General features: G+C 42.1%; 2 gene segments (V, D, J or C); both read left to right on the forward strand.

Annotated features, from left to right (window-relative positions):
- The window catches only part of LOC311603962 (Ig gamma-1 chain C region secreted form-like), a 615,341-nt gene that overhangs the window by 365,311 nt on the left and 236,118 nt on the right, over positions 1–13,912 (forward strand).
- Positions 428–8,731, forward strand: LOC311603396 (immunoglobulin heavy variable 3-30-like). The segment is given in 5 exons: positions 428–499; positions 593–903; positions 4,921–5,062; positions 5,816–5,950; positions 8,670–8,731.

Below are 13,912 nucleotides of genomic sequence, written 5' to 3' on the forward strand. Positions count from 1 at the left end.
TGGGATAACACTTGAGATTTAATATGAAATAATTAATAAAATATATTTTTAAAAAAGAAAAGAAAAAAACACTGTGTGATGAGCTATTTAATTTCACATTTGTTCTGGAAAGGCATAGCAGTATATACGCACAGCATGTTGTCTGCATGTGCACAAAAGAGAACTAAATAAAGTATGTGAATCCTTAACAATGGAAAGCTACATAAAGAGAAACCATTCTGTGTAACTTCTGTAACTGTCATCAGTCTTTGATGTCTTATATCAGCTCTGAGCACTGCTTCCTGCCCAGGTCCAACAACATAGCCTGCTACAGCAGGAAGACATGCAAATGAGGCTTCTCTGTGCCCATGAAAAACAGTCCTGCCCTGACCCTGCAGCTCTGGCACAGGAGCTCAGCCCTGGATTCCCAGATCCTCCCATTCAGTGATCAGCACTGAGCACAGACCACTCACCATGGACTTGGGGATCAGCTTGGTTTTCTTTGTCTTTATGTTAAAAGGTAACTTATGGAGAAGAGATGCTGTGTGTTGTGTGGACATCAGAAAGAGAAACATTACGACAATTTTCTAACCAGTATTCTCCATGTTTTCAGGAGTCCAGTGTGAGGTGCAGCTGGTGCAGTCAGGGGGAGGCTTGGTACAGCCTGGAAAGTCCATGAAACTCTCCTGTGCAGCCTCTGGATTCACATTCAGTAACAATGGAATGCACTGGGTCCGTCAGGCTCCAGGCAAGGGTCTGGAGTGGGTTGCCGTCATTAGTTATGATAGTAGTTACATCAACTACGCAGATGCCGTGAAGGGCCGATTCACCATCTCCAGAGACAATGCCAAGAACACCCTGTACCTGGACATGAACAGTCTGAGGTCTGAGGACACAGCCACATATTACTGTGCCAGAGACACAGTGAGTGAGTGACACTGAGAACTCAGACTCAAACCTCCCTGCAGGGAGCTGATGGTCAGCAGGGGGCGCTGAGAGCACACAGAGCTCTGAGTGACAGAGAGTTACAGCCTGTTCAGAGTCCTGAAGGCCATAGAGTGTTTATGCCTGGCAGCTGCTCTGAAGAGACTCAGGATAGGGTCTGTGGGCCTGGATGCAGATGCCCTTCCTGTTTGCTTTATCTCTTGGGGCTCTAGAACTGATGACTCAGGCAACTGATCAGGGTTGAGAGAAGAATGAAGAAAGCAAAAAGGGAGCCCAAGGTTTCTTCTCCTGGGACTGAATGTACCATGGCCCAAGAGGAGATTTTAAACTGAACACAATTTTCCTATGGCTGAGGCTGTAAAAAATGACTTCTGCCAGAAACTGATGGGGGGCCCTAAAAGCAGGCTCTTTGATCTGTAGACAGGCCTCCTTGTGGAGATCTCCAGTAAGCTAATGTAAACTTAGACTTGGGTAGAAAAGCCCTGAGTCTGCTACTTATTTGCAAATCTACAAGGAAATAAGGAGAGAGAGAGAGAGACAGACAGACAGACAGACAGACAGACAGACAGGGAAAGAAACAGAGACAAAGACAGAGACAGACAGAGAATAAACAGCTCTCACACACATACATTCAATGGAAAAGGTGGATGAAGTTAGACATCTCGAATTCAACTGAAGTCAAGTTTCAAATTCTCAACACAGTTTATTGTTGGCGACTGTACTTTCTCTTAGAAGGAATTTCTTCTTGCTGTGGCACTGGACATTAAGCACAGATAATAACTGACTACACAATTTTCTGAAGGTGATGAGCTAACATGATTTCCATAATGCATTTGTTTCTTCATTTATATTTCCAAAATAAGTAATGTATTAACATGATATTTTATATCATCTTGTATGTTCTTGTGTGTGTGTGTGTGTGTGTGTTTGTGTGTGTGTGTGTGTGTGTTCTTTTAATATCCCTATTGTGCAAGTGGGCATACCTTGCCAGGTCAGTAACTATGGTAGCTCACAGGACCTAGGTAATGTTGATAATTATGTCTCTCCTCCAGTGCTTGGCAAAGTACCTTCCAAAATTATGAGAGCCAGACAGTATAAATGAAGCTTTGAGGTAGTTACTAGCTTGTTATCTCCCTATTCTCTGACTCAAGTGCTTGCTGGCTTAAGCTGAAGAGTCTTGGTGTCAATATGGAGAGTATACAGGACCATGGGAAGTTCCCTGAACTACTTGGGCATAGATTGTATCTCACTAGCCAACATCTCAAAAAAAGGAACTGAACTGTTTCTAATACCAGTGTTACTGTTTCCTAGGATGACATGTCTGGATGGGGCAAAGTCTGCTGTTAAATAATAAGTAACTCCACCTTTGTCTGTGAGTATACATGTATGTATATATTTATAAATATTTCAGGAATCATCTGGATTAGTAGGTATGGGATACAGTGTGAGTTCAAACTGTACTTCCCTACAGAACATTCTAGACAAGCACAGGGCACATCAGATTTCAGGAAGCTCGGGACTGATAAGCAGGTACTCAGGTCACGCCTAGGGCTGGTTAATGTGGCCATTTGTGTTTTCTGCTTCTGTTTAATAATCTTCCCAAGACCCTTCAGGATATCATTTTTTTTGAAAATCTCAGAAAGTGTACTTTTTAACACCAAATTATGTTCCTATGGAAGAACTAGTTGTCCATTTCACAGTTTCCCTGCTGTTGGTGAACATGGGAGGGCATGCAAGTCAGGATCAGCATATATTAACAAGTGTCTCTAATTCTGAAAAGTTGTGAGTGAGAGATATGTGAGACGGCTTAGGGAAATTTAAATCATCTAGGAATCATCATTTATTTTGTTCACTTATGGAATAAAAACCATACCTCACCAGAATTAACAATCTAAAGATAGAGTGGAAAATGAGAGGTGCTCAGTTTCAGATGGCAAGTGCAATTGTCTCCAACAATAAGGTACAATTAGCCTTGATTTTCACAGATTCCATGTTTGCACACTCAGGTACCACAGACAAAACTTTAAAATGTCTAGTAAGACCTCTATCCATGCTCCTTTTACCTGTTTGATTTGGATAGTTTTTTTCACAATTCGTAGTTTTCCTTAAGCAATTTCTTTGGGGATTTATTGTCTTTAAATCATTCAGCCATGTAGTTCATACTTTTCTCCATATTTGAGGATTTCAACATATGCACAATTAGATAGTCAAATATCTACCATATTGTCCCCTTCAGCTACTCCATGTCTTCCAAAAAATGAGCCTCTTCCAACTTGAAGAAGTTATCCAGCCCAGTAACCGCTGCCTACGTGTGCACATGTGTGCAGAGCCAAGTGCTACAGCATAGGAAACTTTCTGGTGACCACACCCTGAAGAGGAGGATTCTCCCTCCCCAGGAACTGTCCACTTACAACAGCTTCTCACTACGAGTCAAGGCCTAGAAAATGTTCACCCTATGTATCCTGAGGCTGTGGCTGGTTTGGTGGTAGGTATGGCTTACACAGACACCAACCGCCAAGATGAGGTCAGAATTGTGATAGTCCTGTCCAGTCCAGAACACAGCACTTCACAGCGCTCCTCACCCATGCTCACATCATACATTCTTTCCTCCTCCTCCTCTTCTGTGTCCTCCCAGCCTTGGAAGAAGATGGATGAAACTGGAAGACTTTATATCAAACAACATAATGAGGATTGGGAATAGCAAACACTGCCTGTTCTGTTACATGCAGAAAATACATTGTGTGTGTTAGGGGTTGGGCTTCTTTTTGTAGGGTTAAGTCTAGAACTGGAATGCCAGGAATGGAAGACTCTTTCAATGAGTGGCAAGGGGGCTGCAGCCAGTGGAGTAATGGTGATGGGAAAGCAAAGGTGAGGTGTGGTGAGAGAAAAGGCGATGACTAGGAGGGAAACTGCAAATAGGATGTGTCTCCATAGCAAACAGTGAGCAGTTGACAGGTGGTGAAAGGGAGGACACATTTGCAAGACTGCTACACCATGAGGACAATGTTCTCTCAGAAATGAGTTAAACTGAGAAAAGCCCATAGTGTCCTCATCACAGAGATAGAACTCTGAGAACCTCTACAGGCAGGTTATCCTAGAGACTATGAGGGAGGAACCATACTCAATTCAGGAAGTTGGAAAGACTAAGCTCTTGTATAGAAACCAAACTGTGAGTTTTGTATTCCATTTAAATTTCCAATTATACTGAAGAGACATAATACACAAAATGTTGGGTGTGTTTGTACAATAGAGAACTATATAAAGTAAGATGGATCCCTAACAATTGAATGCTGCATAAATAGCAACCACTGTGTGTTAACTTCTGTAACACTAGTATTTGAGGTCTTATATCAGCTCTGAGCACTACTTCCTGCCCAGGTCCAACAACATAGCCTGATACAGCAGGAAGACATGCAAATGAGGCTTCTCTGTGCCCACAGCCAGCCCTGCTCTCACCCTACAGCTCTAGCAGAGGATCCCAGCTCTATATTCTCACATTCAGTGATCAGCACTGAACACAGACTTCACACATGGACTTGGATTCAGCTTGATTTTCATGGTCCTTATTGTACAGGGGAAATGACATTATCTGTGTTGTGTGGACATGAAAAAGGGGGGAATTGTTTTTGTTGTAGCTTTCTGACCAGCATTCTCCAATATTGCAGGCATCCAGTGTGAGGTGAAGCAGGTGGAATCTTGGGGCAGCTTAGTGCATGCAGGAAAGTCCCTGAAACACACCTGCAGTGATTGTAGCATGAAATGGGTCCTCCCAGACTTCAGGGAATAGTCTGGAGTGGGTCACATACATTGTTGTTAGAGATGATCTTATCCACTATGAAGACACCATGAAGGGCCGATTCACAATCTCTAGAGACAATGCCATGAACACCCTGTACCTGGAAATGAACAGTCTGTGGGCTAAGGGCACAGCCATATTTTACTGTGCAAGAAACAGAGTGAGTATTACTGAGAGCTCAGCCACAAACTTCCCTGCAGGGCTCTGATGACCAGCAGGAGGCGCTGAGAGCACACAGAACTCTGGTTACAAAAGAGACCTTTGTTCAGACAGGCATAAAGGACTGGTCTCCTGTATTTCAGTGCTGCATGTACATATCTCAGTTAGGGATTTTCACGACAGGTATAGAATGTAGTAGTCCTTGACAATTTCAATAGTGTATTGAGATTTCTCTTTGCCCTGAGAGTAGAACAACACATGATCATCTCCTTAGATGCTGAAAAACCTTTTGAGAAAATTCAACACCCATTCATGTTAAAAGTCCTGAGAGAGCAAGCATACAAGGCACATACCTAAACATAATAAAGACAATATACAATGAGCGTATAGCAAACATAAAACTAAATGGAGAGAAACTTAAAGCAATTCTACTAAAATCAGGGACAAGACAAAGCTGTCTACCCTCTCTCTAGCTCTACAATATAGTACTTATGTCCTAGCTAGAGAAATAAGACAACTGAGGAGAACTTAACAATGGGAAGCTGCATACAGAGCAACCGGTCTGTGTTAATTTCTATAACTATCATCAGTCTTTGATGTCTTATATCAGCTCTGAGCACTGCTTCCTGTCCAGGTCCAACAACATAGCCTGCAACAGCTGAAAGACATGCAAATGAGGCTTCTCTGTGCCCATGAAAAACAGTCCTGCCCTGACCCTGCAGCTCTGGCAGAGGAGCTCAGCCCTGGATTCCCAGATCCTCCCATTCAGTGATCAGCACTGAGCACAGACCACTCACCATGGACTTGGGCATCAGCTTGGTTTTCTTTGTCTTGATTTTAAAAGGTAATTTATGGAGAAGAGATGCTGTGTGTTGTGTGGACATCAGAAAGACCAAAATGGTGACAGTTTTCTGACTGTATTCTCCATGTTTTCAGGAGTCCATTGTGAGGTGCAGCTGGTGGAGTCTGGGGGAGGCTTGGTACAGCCTGGAAAATCCATGAAACTCTCCTGTGCCGCCTCTGGATTCCCATTCAGTAGCTATGGAATGAACTGGGTCCGCCAGGCTCCAGGCAAGGGGCTGGAGTGGGTCGCATACATTAGTCCTAGTAGTGGTACCATCTACTACGCTGTTGCCGTGAAGGGCCGATTCACCATCTCCAGAGACAATGCCAAGAACACCCTGTACCTGGACATGAACAGTCTGAGGTCTGAGGACACAGCCACATATTACTGTACCAGAGACACAGTGAGTGAGTGACACTGAGAACTCAGACTCAAACCTCCCTGCAGGGAGCTGATGATCAGCAGGGGGCGCTGAGAACACACAGAGCTCTGAGGGACAGAGAGTTACAGCCTCTTCAGAGCCCAGAAGGACTTGGAGGGCTGGATTCTTGTGTTTGACCTGCCTTCCATAGAGATTCTCTCAACAAGTACAGTGTAAAGCAACACTTGAATTGTCCAAATGTTTACTCAACTTTCAGCTTCCCAATGTGTTATGTGTTTTTAATATTGTTTTTCTCTTTCTCTTTGTATGTCTACATATGTCTCTGTTTCTCTCTCTCTTTCTCTCTATGTGTGTGTGAGTCTGTGTGTGTGTGTGTGTGTGTGTGTGTGTGTGTATGTGCACATGTTGACATGTCTTCTTCTATCAATCTACTTGATAATTTTGAAAAGAAGTTCCATCACATGGCCTGGATCTCAGCATCTGGCTAGAATGGCTGACTAGTGAGTCCCAAGGATCATACTGGTTAAAAGTACCATAGGTGGGATTACTTCTTGACTACCACACCTACCTCTTTTTGTACTTATGAAGCACCAAACTCTGGTCTTTGTTCTTATGTGCTAACAACTTTAAGCACAGAACAGTTTCCATAGACCATAGATTATTTTAAAATGTAGAACAAACTCTGACTTGAAAAATCTACAGAGCATCCCAAAGAGCACATGTGATTCTTTGTGGGGACCAGGATCAGATCCTGAGGAAGCAAAAGACCCTTGAGACTGTGGAAGCCAAAACTCAGAGCACAGACTTGGTAAGACTCCCTGGCTAGGGACTGTTTGAGGTTCTGACCCGACCTGCGGGGATTCGACTAAAGCTCAGGTGAAGATTCACCTGTATGTGGGACAAAATACAAGACACGAAGAAAGAGAGCAATACTGAACAATGATCAAACTCTCAAACTTTATTTTTCAAGGGCAGTTTTTATAAGGCAGGAGACAGGGAAGCTTATTGCTATGGCAACCCAGCTGCTAGCTATCTCAAGACACAGGGAATTCCAGGCAGAGTCATAACATTCTGCCACACCGAATATTTTCTTCTAGCTTTATCTAGTCTAACTGATAAACCACAACAGGATGGCTCCATCTTAGTCTTATCTTTAATCTAACTGTCGAACCAACACAGGGTCAGCTGGTTTCTGGAAAATGACAGACTGCTGGAGAAATAGAAACCTAAAGGTGCAAGTTCTGATAAAATGGCTGAACACTGGCCATATGGACTACTGTCCCAAACAGGGTCCAAGTTAGATCCGACAGGGAAATCAGGCAGGGCCTGTGACCATGAAACCAGATGGCCTTCAGTCTCACAACATCTGCCCTCTGCACACAGCCTCCTCTTGGCCGGCTCTGCTCAGATTGGTGTTGTGCCTGCTCTGAAGTGGTTCTCAGGTTCCAGGCACTCTTGACATGCCAGATCAGCACCAGCTTGTAGGCAGAACCTGGGCAGGAGATGTGGAGCAACTCAATCATATTCTAAACCAAGGAATATCTAATGTCCTAGAATCACTTAAAGAAATGTTCAATGTCCTTAGTCATCAGAGAAATGCAAATCAAAATGACACTGTGATTCTATATTACAACTATCAGAATGGCTAAGATCAAAGGCTCAAGTGAGAATGTGGAGATAAGGAAACACTCCTCTGTTGCTGGTGGGTATGCAACTTGTGCAAGCACTTTGGAAATCAACTTGGCACTTTCTCAGAAAATTACCAACAGAAAATTACCTGAAGACCAAGATATACAACTACGACATTTGGTCAACTATGTTCATAGTGGCTTTATTTGTAATAACCAGAAACTGGAAACAACGCAGATGTCCCTCAACGGAAGAAGGAATAAAAAAATTCGCGGACGTGCACAAAATGGAATACTATTCAGCTATCAAAAAAGAACATCATGAAATGTGCAGGCAAATGGATGGAACTGGAAAAAATCATCCTGATTGAAGTAACCCAGGAGGACACACTTGGTATATACAAACTTGTAAGTGATATTATCCATAAAATACAGAATAACCATATTATAATACAAACACCTAAAGTAGCTAATTAACAAGGAGGACCCTAGGGAGGATGCTTAATTCTCACTCAGAAGCACAAAGAGAATAGGCTCTGGAAACATCTGAAGAGAGGTAGCAAGATGGGAGCCTACCATACACGTCCTCTGAATGACTCCATCAAATACCTCCAGAAGCTGAAGTAGAGAAGCTGATTCTCACAGCCAAACTTTGACAGAGCACAAGGAGTCATACAGAAGTGTGGGAGTGAGGATAGAAGGACCCAGATGGTACAGGAGCTCCACAAGAAGACCACCAAAGCCAACCAGACTGAGCCCAGGAATGAGGGGGTGGCAGAGGCTGATGCACCAAAAAAAGTCTATAGAGAGGACATAGGCCCCCTGCTCAGATGTAGTAAATAGGCAGTTCAGTCTCCATATGTATCCTTTATTAAGGGGAGCAGGAACTGTCCCTGATATGGACTCTGTTGGCTGCTCATTAAGCTCTTCCCCCAGACTCGGTGCCTTGCCATGCCACAGAGGAAGAGGATGCAGTCAGCCCTGATGAGAACTGTTAGGCTGGGGTCAGTTGGTAGTGGAAAAGAGATCCCTGCTGCTGGGGAACACAGGAAAGGCATAGGGAGGAAGAAGAAGGGAGGGTGGGACCAGGAGGAGATGACGGGAGGGGGTTACAATTTGTATGTAAAGTGAATACATTTTAAATCATAAATGTAAATTTAAAAATCACAGACATGGGTCCTTGATAATTTAAATCATAATGTTTAATAAAATATTATCCATATTATTCATGTATTGGCTAAGAGAATGAATCTTCTCAAAATTATATGTTCCAATTTTATCCTTTTTAAAAGTAATTCTTCATGTGAGATAAACACAAAGAGGAGAGGAATATCTTGGAGAAGCCGTGAGTGTCTGAAGAAAGATTGACAGACTGAAGCAGGGAGGACACTGACAGGAACACTTGGAAGATTCTGTACTTCTCAGGGAGATCCACTAGGTAATTAAGTGAGTTGTCCCCAAGACATTGAATTAGATTTGCCCAGAGCTTCTGAGAAGTTAAGATACCAAGAATAACCTAAGATGTACCCAAAACAAACAGCTACACAGTATTTGGAGGACTCTTGAGGAAAAAGCAATAAGATAAGGCTGACTCCAGAATTCACGAGAAAGTCATCAGGCTTTAAAGGACTTCAATTTGTGGTGGAAGGAAGACACTGTTGGTAAACAAGCAGCTATTCAGAATATTGGAGTAGGAGGTTTTTAATGTTCTATTCAGTTGGCTTTTAGCAACTTTCAAGAACCTTCAAAGTATTATGAACAAATGACATGAGGCACACATAGTGTTAGGTGTCCATCAGAACATACAAGGGTTAGCTGTCTTCCCAATGTCAGTATCTCTCTCTACCACTGACACACAAACAAAGATTTAGTACAGAAGAATAAGGGAAAAAACATATGGGGTGTCTAATGCAAAAATAAAAAATAAAAAATGGTGAAAGTTCTTGAGTTCTGACACATTACATCAAGTGCCTGTAATTTTGAAACATGGTGAAAATTCGTAGGAAATTCTAAATAATCTATGAATTATCCTTTAGATTGTATACATTTGGAATAAAACCACAACTTGCCTGAATTAGCAATAAAAAGATGGGTTAAAATGACATAAGCTCTGTTTAAGATAACTTGTGTAACTGTGTCCACATAAGAGACAGTTAGACTTCATTTTGTTGTTGTTTTAGTTTTTCACATATTCCATGTTTGAATATTCAGGTACTTACTAACATTGGTTTTCACCGTGAAGATTCAAGAATAATCCTTTCAGAAATTACTTAAAATGCACAGTCTTGAAAAAGTATTGTCCTCTACCTGGGTTGATGTCAACCACACTCCTTGTACCAATCCTTATCAATCTTGTATAATTAGTTCTATAATTTTTAGAGTTCAATATTAATTGCCAAGTCTTTTGTTTACATACACATGCACAGACACAGACAGATACACAAACTCACAGGCACAAGTGCGAACACACACACACAACACATGCACACACACCACCTGGACTATTATCTTCTGACCCATAGCCTGAGGTTATTAATCCTTATGTTCTGTGGAATCAATAACCTTACCCTGAAGTGGTAGCTACAAATCAGTTCTGAGGTCACTCAGACCAAACTGTCACCACCCACTGGAGAAGCTGTGCATGTTTCAAGAAATACTGACCTACTGAAGCAGAGAGGAGGAAAACTCAGAGAAACATTTCTAAATTTCTGTGTTTCTGAGGGAGTTCCACTAGGTAACTAAGTAAGTTGTCCTCAAGACACAGAGACATTCAATAGGATCTTGTGCCTAGCAGTGCTCAGGTTCCAATAGGAATCTAGGATGTGCTCAACACAAACAGCTACATAGACTTGGGAGGACTTGTGAAGAAAAAGCAAGGAGATGGGGCAGTGTCCAGGATTCATCAAGCACAGATCAATATTTAAAGGACTTCACTTTGTAACAGAAGGAAGACACTGGTTGTGAACCAGCTGCTCCTCAGAACAATGGAGTAGGAGGTCTTCAATAGTCTATGCCTGTGGGCTTTAAGAACCTACACTGACCCTCAGAGGGTTAGGAACAAGTAGGAGAGAGCACCCCTAGTGGCAGGTGCCCTTCAGGACATGCACAGGAAGGATATCTCTGCTATGTCAAGACTCCAGCACTCCACCTACAGTACACAGATTATGCACAGAAAAATAATGAACAAAACATATGAGGAGTCCATTGTGAAAGAAGTGGTGGATGTTCTCTGAGTTCTGACCGCACAGGATAGGTTGGGCTGTTCTCCTCCCTTCCCTGGTGTTTTACATAACCAGAGCATGGACAAAATTGCTACGTTACCTTCTGTTGAATTATTTTTATATAACTGTCGGTTTCTCTTAATTTATGACTTAAACTAGCTAACAAATAAGTAACTGAGACTCCTTTGTATCTGTTCACCAGGCTTTACACACAATCTTGAGAAGTTTAAATCTGTTCTTCACCCTCTTTGTTGTCCTGACTCCATCTTTGGAAAGTCCCCATGTTCCAAGCTTAAAGTCCTTTCTTTGTTCCACCTCACCTCTTCTCCTCCTCTACTGTTGTCTGAAACTCCCAGTTCAATCCCACACTTCCTCTTCTAACTCCTCGCCTGGTGTCAGAAAGTCGAGCCCTATTTTTTCCATATTTAGAGAACTGGTTTTAAAATATACTTCAAATTGTAAAAAGACAAGAAGAAAGAGTTTTAAAAATACATTGGCACAGACAGACAGGCAGATAAGCAGACAGGCAGAGAAGCATACAGGCCAGTAGGAATCAATAAGTAGTAAGACTTGCCCACAGGTATGGTGTCCCTGAGTGTACAAGTGAAAATTTTTCACCCACTGACATGGCTACAAAGTCAATCCTCAGGTCTCCTCTCAGACAAACATTCATAATTACTGTACAAAATGGTTGTGAAGTGCTTCCTCACAGGTTGGATTTTCTAGGTGAGAGATAAGAGTAAGATAGCACCACTGACACTAAGAGAAAATATTTAAATAGTTCCATAATTTATATTTCACATCACTATAAACCCAAAGTGCATCATAAGACTAAACTCCATCTTATTGCTTCTGCTTGGTATGCACATGCATTGAGGATGTGGTAGCTCCTTCTTCCTGCACAGCATGAATGTGGACTCACTTAAGGCCTGCACAGTGTGAATCATAAAATTTAATGTTTATGTGGAAGTCAAGTCTAGACAGAAACAGAAAATGTTCCTGGATTTTTTGTCAACATTTTTTTCACAAGACGACTAACAGAGCCAACTAACCAGGACCCAGAGGGTTTATGGTGACTGTAGCCCCAGCCAAGGACAATACATAAACTTGACCTAGGTGCCTGCAGGGATGTAGCAGACGGGCAGCTCAAGTTTTATGTGGGTCCCCTAGGAAGGGAGTGGGAGGCCATATCTGACATGGACTCTGCTGCCTGATTTTTGATCACTTCCCTTAGGTGGTGCTGCCTTGACAGAGCACAGGAGGTGAAGACACCCTCAGTCCTTCTGTGATTGATGAGCTGTGGTGGGTGGGTATGGGAAGCTCCCTACTTCTGAGGAATGTGGAGGACGATGGGAAGCAGAAGAGGATGGAGGGACAAGGAAGAGAGGAGAGGAGAGAAGGGGCTGTGGCCAGGAAGTGTAGTGAACAAATAATTGTTTTTAAATTATTAAAATAAAAATGTAGCACAAGGCAAATCTCAGTCACCTGGAAGTGAATCTGGAGAGTTGTTCTGTGCTTCCTCTTATCCTCTCAGGACCCTCCCCCAATGCAAAGCAGCCCTCAGCCTCAGCCTCAGCCTGAAAGCCCAGGCCTAGCTGAGAAGCCCCATGTCCTTCTCACTGGAGCCTCCATCACAGCATGGCTGTCCTGCTGCTGCTCCTCTGCCTGGTGACCTTTCCAAGCTATAGGTGTTTCAGGGCTTCAGGAGAGGGACCTGTGCATGTCATCTATGGGATGTGTAACTGATGGTGATGTTCTTGTCCCCAGGTGCCCTGTCCCAGGTGCAGCTGAAGGAGTCAGGACCTGACCTAGTGCAGCCCACACAGACCCAGTCTCTCACCTGCACTGTCTCTGGCTTCTCATTAACCAGCTATGGTGTACACTGGGTCCGCCAGCCTCCAGGAAAGGGTCTGGAGTGGGTGGGCATTATGTGGAATGGTGGAGGAACAGGTTATAATTCAGCTCTCAAATCCCAGCTCAGCATCAGCAGTGACACCTCCAAGAGCCAGGTCTTCTTGAAACTGAACAGTCTGCAGACTGAGGACACAGCCATGTACTATTGTGCCAGAGACACAGTGAGGATATTCAAATATGAGCCTGAACAAAAAAACTTTCTACAGGGATGCTCAAACCAGAAGAGGGCACTCTAGCCAAGCAAAGGCTTTCCAGGTCATTACATTTACGGAATTTAAGACTATGCTGCATGCACATGTATTTCAATGCTAGGAAATATAGTTTCTTCTCCGAGATACTGCAATGTTCTAAAGCCCTTCTCCACTGTCATATTCTACCAAACTTGATTTTTCTTGACACACTAGAACAATTTTTTTACCCACAAATAAAGTAAGCTATTCAGATACTTCTTATCACATTAAATGATAGATAAATTAGTATGTTCCATATAAATGCATGCATATTTAACTTATTATATCCATCCATGTACTTGGAACATTCACATTATCTATACTATATATATTGTCTCTGTATATAATTATATAATATATGAATATTTATATATTCATATATGTGGAAAATATAAAATTATATACATATTGTTAAAATTATATCATATTGATATATATATAATCCTATATTTTCATGTACGATATGCTATATATGAAAATATATGTATATAACTGAAAATACTTATATTTCATTAATAGACTGAAATTATAGCACTTGTTGAGTGCAATTTTTGTAAGAAGTTTGACAATTTGCATTTTTTGTAATTCAATATCTGTACTTCAGCTTGTGTGATAAACAAACGGAGGTTTCCTTGAGACATTATGATTTTCCAAGGTCGCTTTGAAACTGAAATCTCCATTGTTTCCTTCTTCTGAACCAAGAGGATCCAATGAAATATACAGATGGTTGTCATTTTGACATATTTAATTTTGTGCATTTTCTCTTGATAAAAATTACTTTATATCTCCAAGACTAAAATTATGAATTTTTCCC

Source organism: Acomys minous, assembly GCF_964271855.1.
Source record: "Acomys minous genome assembly, chromosome: 8".
Taxonomy (NCBI): domain Eukaryota; kingdom Metazoa; phylum Chordata; class Mammalia; order Rodentia; family Muridae; genus Acomys; species Acomys minous.